Consider the following 5,879-nt stretch of genomic DNA (forward strand, 5'->3'; position numbering starts at 1 on the left):
AGCAACAAATTTCTTGGTGTGTATATTTCTGATGACCTCTCCTGGACAATCACCAACTCTGTTGTCAAGAAGGCACAACAACACCCTTTTTCCTGCAGAGAATGAAGTAAATCCACTTGCCACAACCCATTCTTACCACCTTTTACAGAGGAACTACTATATGGAAAGTGTCCTGACAAATAGTATCACTGTGTGGTTTGGGAACAGCAAAGGTCATGAGTGCAAGATTCTGCAGCACGTAGTGAAAACAGCTGAGAGGATCATAGGGGTCTCCCTCTCCTCGATCCAGAATATTTTTCAGGCACGCTGTCTGCATAGAGCCTCTGCCATTGTGAAAGACATCTCTCATCTGTCACACATACTGTTTGACCTTCTGCTGTCAGATAGAAGATCCCATAGCATTAGGACCAGCACAGCCAGGAAATACATAAAAGATTTTTACCTAAGCTGTCAAACTTCTGAACTCCTACATATCACTCAGTACCATATACTGTACGTATAATATCCCCCCAATATATAAATGTAATGAATTATTATTATTATTATTATTATTATTATTATTAATTATGTACTGTCACTTTATACTCTGCAATTTACTGTGGACATTGAGCACTGTTTGAGTTTTATACTCCTGTGTCTGTTGTTTTGTTACATTGTATTGTTGTACTGGTTTTGGTAATGTTATGGTGTATGTTAAATATATGTTGTTTTGCCGATGCACCAGGGACTGCAAGGAATGCAAATTTGTTCACCCCTATACTATGCGTGTGGATGAATAACAATAAAAGTTGAGTTGACATCATGATTGCGACAATATTTAAATGCAATGATCACAGCTTTCACTATCCCTCGGTGGATACAAAACTTATAACATCTCAGTGTAGCACACTTAGTTTCTAAATTCAAGTATGAACTAATAGTGTTCTGTTTTTGGTTTCAACATTGTTTTGTTCCCGATTTACGATTCTTGTGTCGAACCCGTTTGATTTTGGTACCATCTTGCAACTTTGACTCTTGCCTGGTTCTGCCTGTTCATGCTAAACATCTCCTGGTTAAGTGACATTTTACAGCAATACTTTTGCATGTTGAGTGTGTCAACAGGCAGTAAGTGCAACAGTGTCACACAATTACATTGTATAGTTCAGGCAAGACGCATCGCTGCTCACTGGGCACTACGGTATACTGCTACTGAAAAGGTGTAAAAACAACTCAATTTTTAAAACAGTATGGTACCATTGTTTTTGTTTTTTATGGAAATGAACACAACATTCCTCTCCTTCAATGTGTGATAGACTATATGGGGAAAAGTATTCTTTGACGCACTGGAGACCCCATACTCCTGTGTTCGGACTTAATAGTGCCCCCCCATGCTTTGGTGTACACCAGTAAGACAGGAGTAAGGTTTGGGAGATTGGATTTGAGTTACTCATTATTTGCTTTGGAACCATTTTGGTACTGTTAACAAAGTTCCGAAAGCTGGTATCGATACCAAAGTCAAAAATTTTAGTACCAGTCCAGCACTACTTGGTACAGCGTAAAAGAACTAAATTGAGAATCTTTTTTAGCTTTTATTTTTAGATTTACTTAATCTTGTTTAAGTTAAAATTTTTAACATTTTTTTGTTTCCATGACACCATTTTAAAATGTTTCTGTGCCCACCACCATGATGTTGACACTTGCTATGCTGGTTACCATCATGTGACCAACAATGGCATTGCATATTCCATATTATCCTGCCAACATTATTTTCATGCTCTTCCTATGACTTTGACCAGGCCTTTTGATTTGATGCTTGATTGTTTGCCTTCCTGATTTTGACCATTTTCTCTCCATGTAATTTGTTTGCTCATCTTTTCAATACACACCATGTATCATTACAATGTTCAGCAAAACTGTGAAATCAGGTGGAATAAAATCAATTATTTTTAGATGATGGATTTTGCTTTCATGCTGTCTCCCCCAATCATCTTAAAATTCTCCATTTACTGCTCAGCCAACAAGGATACAGTAGCTGTAGTCAGGCAAATCTTTCACCTTTAACTTTTTTTTTTTTTTTGTTCTATATTTCGCCTTATACAATTTCTTGTATTAGGAATTTGGTAGTTTTCGCATACCCCTTGGGGTCAGAGCGCAGGGTCAGCCATTGTACAGCGCCCCTGGAGCAATTACAGGTTAAGGGCCTTGCTCAAAGGCCCAGCAGAGCAGTGGCCAACTTTTAAGTGTATTCATACAGGTGGTGTCCTTTTGGATAGCTAATAAAATTCATGGTATTATTAGTTATATTTTGTTTATAATCTTGATCCTGCCAAGTAACATTTGCAAAAATTAGTTTATACTGTTATTTTGTTTTTCCTTACATTTGACATTTTATCTCTACAAACTTTACTGTGTATAATGAGCACCACGGAGTGGTAGCACTGAGGCTAGGGATCTGCACTGGCAATCTGAACGTTGCTGGTTTGAATCCCATAAATGCCAATAGGGACCCTGCTCTGTTGGGCCCTTGAGCAAGGCCCTTAACCTGCAATTGCTGAGCGCTTTGAGTAGTGAGAAAAGCGCTATATAAATGCAAAGAATTATTATTATTATTATTAACTCAATTGTGTGGCTTGCTTCTGTGGTGTTTATTGCATCACAGTATCATCTGATGCTCATAGCATCATCCATCCATCCATCCATTTTCCAACCCGCTGAATCCGAACACAGGGTCACGGGGGTCTGCTGGAGCCAATCCCAGCCAACACAGGGCACAAGGCAGGGAACCAATCCTGGGCAGGGTGCCAACCCACCGCAGGCTCATAGCATCAGTACAGTGTAAATCAATTTTAACTTTGTTATTGACTATTATGTAATGCCGGATTTATTGCAGATTAGTTATTAAATTCTTCAAATAAATGGTAATTAAAATATTCAGCACTATACATTTGTTTATGTTTGTACTTGGCAGGGGTTAAGTTACATTTTTTTCACTTACAGTTTCATTAAAACTGGAGATGTCCAAACTTTTACATACTGTATATCTGCATTTTAAAACTCTTTCTTTTGTCCATATAACACTAGGGAGATGCTGAAGTAATTTTGCACTTACTGTTAACTGGCAAATAGTTCAAGAAAAAATAAGCAATTTTGGTTTCATCTTAATAAGAGAGTCAGTTAAAATGAAGGCAGCAAAGAATGCACCATTGGCAGCAATTGACTACCAATTAAAAAAAGTGGCTGGAATGAAAACCTGCAGCCAATTTGGCCCTACAGATATTGAATCTGAGTCCCCTGCAATATGCTATTTATGAAATCTGACTGCCAGACAACATTTGCAATATGTACTTTCATTTGACTGACATTTGGCAGGCTGTAATGAGATTCTCACCATTTCCTTAACATTCATCTTAACCTGAATTATCTTGTAATCTACCACGCTTTATATTGTATTCTCAATTACTTGTTAGAAATCCTGTTAATTTGCTGAATAACCAAACTTATCTCTCTTAAACACTGGCTGTCAACTCCTAATCAGTATAACACCATCTACAGAACAAAGAAGAAGCTGCAATTAGAACAGAAAAAAACAACTAATACCAGAATGCATCATGTTAGACACAGTAGATCATGACCAAAGTAACCATTCATGACAAATGTGCCATCTAAACTTGTAATAAAGAATGATTTTAGCTACAGTCTCAGAAAAATGCCATAGCACTGAAGGCATGCTTAAATCAGCTCTGAAGACAAGTGAAATTAAATATTTCTGTATAAACTATACAGGATCCAGAAGTGTGTCAAATTTCATAAAACAATTCAGAAGTACTGCATGGTCAGCCTATAGGCTCACTGATATTATAAGCTGAGTAAAATAGGCTGTCATTGAAGTTAAAAAGTCAAAAAACAACAATGTAGTATAAAATACAACTTAAATAAAACAAATGCTTTATATATACAATAATTTGTCCATTGAAATTACACACTTGAAAAATGCATCACATTGATCAAAAACTTGAAGAATAGATAGATCATAGCAGAGTGTGTAAATGATTACAGTACATGCGCAGTACATATGCAAATAATGTGTGTAAGTTACACCCCCTGGGCTTTCCAACACTGGGTGTAAAAGGCACCTGCAAAGGGAATCTTATTGAGTGACTAGTGGCAGTTAGTGCAATCTTAGGGGCCAACCAGGTCCAAGCAAAGAGAACAACAGCTATACGTCCAGGTCTTTGACTTTGAGAAGGGTGAATTGTGGGAATGCAAGTAGTCTGGATGTCTTTCCGGGATATTAGCACTTGTGTTGGATGGAATGCGAGCACAGTGACTAGATTATGGTGTCAATGGATGGAGGAGGGTTTGACCCACTGAAGTGAGGGGTCTAGAGCTCCCAAATACATGAATGAATGGGAGGACAGACATCTTGTGTGCATGGCAGTGATAGGCCGAACAGCCACATCACAGATCTTAGCCCAACAATTTTGATCTATCACATGTGAATAGGTGTTCACTCTCACTGTTTGACTCTGTTTGTAGCAGAAGGACCTTCTTTCTTACCATCCATTACTTTGGATTCCCCTGACCATTAACCACAGGCATCTGCAACTTCAGTGGCGCCAAGAGTGCTGCAAAAAGCTTGATGACTAGCATCACATTGTGTTTTTGAAGAAGTCCCAGTTGAATTTACTGCACCATTATGGACAGAGCTGTGTATGGAGGCACTGTGATAAAAGACTCTTGGAGGGATGAATTCTGCAGCACCATATGGGCCCAGCACCAGGTGTTATGGCGTTGGAAGCTGAGATGGTACCCTATCTGCCAAGGTTTCCTGGTGCCATGTTCCAATAGGACAATTCTTAACAACATGTGGCACAAGATATTCTTCATTTTCTGGATGACCACCATGCGCTACTTCTTCCCTGGCTCACATGTTGACCAGATTTGTCTGCCATTGAGCATGTCTGGGACATGGTTAGACAGTGACTGGCATGCCACCTGCAATTACCACAGATGAACTTTAGACACAAATAGCTGCATGGCATGCTGTTCCACAAAGACATATACAACTTCTCTTCCTGTTAGTGTAACGCCATACTTTATACAAGCTGTTGTTTACTCCCATAGAGGATACACCTAATACTGATTATTGTGTGTTCCATAGCGTGAATGCTGTTCCACAAACACATATACGATGTCTCTTCCTGTTACAGTAATGCCATACTGTGTACAAGCAGTTATTTACTCCCATAGTGGATACCCCAAATACTGATTTTTGTGTGTTCTACAGTTTGACCAAGCTGTACTTTTAATGATGTATACCACGTATCAAAAGTGATCTACCATTTAAATATGATATCTATTTCTTGGTGTTGCCAGTTGAACGGCAGCAGTGTAGTTTGTATAAGATGCTGTAAATGTCCATGGTAAAAATAAGGTCTGATTGTAACTGAACGATGGTTGTCTTAGAAACGCTTAGGCAATAATGATAGCTCAAGAAATAGTCATTCTCTAGGTATATCTAGAATGTTCATCTAACACAAGGGGGCAGACAGGAATTCATTTCAGGGAGAAAGTACACAAATCATAATTCCACCTTTGATCAATCAGTTGGAACTGTCATAAAATACTTTTAAGGAGGATTCAAACCCAAAAATCATCCTTCCATATATTTTTATAGGTTTACATAATATTTTCAAACCCACTTAACCCAAGGGTCATACAGGGTCAGAGCTTACCTCAGCAGCATTGTGAGGCAGAAAATAGTCCTAGAAGTTTTACCAGTCCATTAAAGGACCTGCTCATGCACACCTACACAGTCACATAGGGCCAATTTAGAATCTGCATTAAACCTAACATGCACATTTTTGGAATGTGGGGGCAAAAAATGAAGAAACCAGAAC

The sequence above is a fragment of the Erpetoichthys calabaricus genome, chromosome 7, assembly GCF_900747795.2.
Source record: "Erpetoichthys calabaricus chromosome 7, fErpCal1.3, whole genome shotgun sequence".
Classification (NCBI taxonomy): domain Eukaryota; kingdom Metazoa; phylum Chordata; class Cladistia; order Polypteriformes; family Polypteridae; genus Erpetoichthys; species Erpetoichthys calabaricus.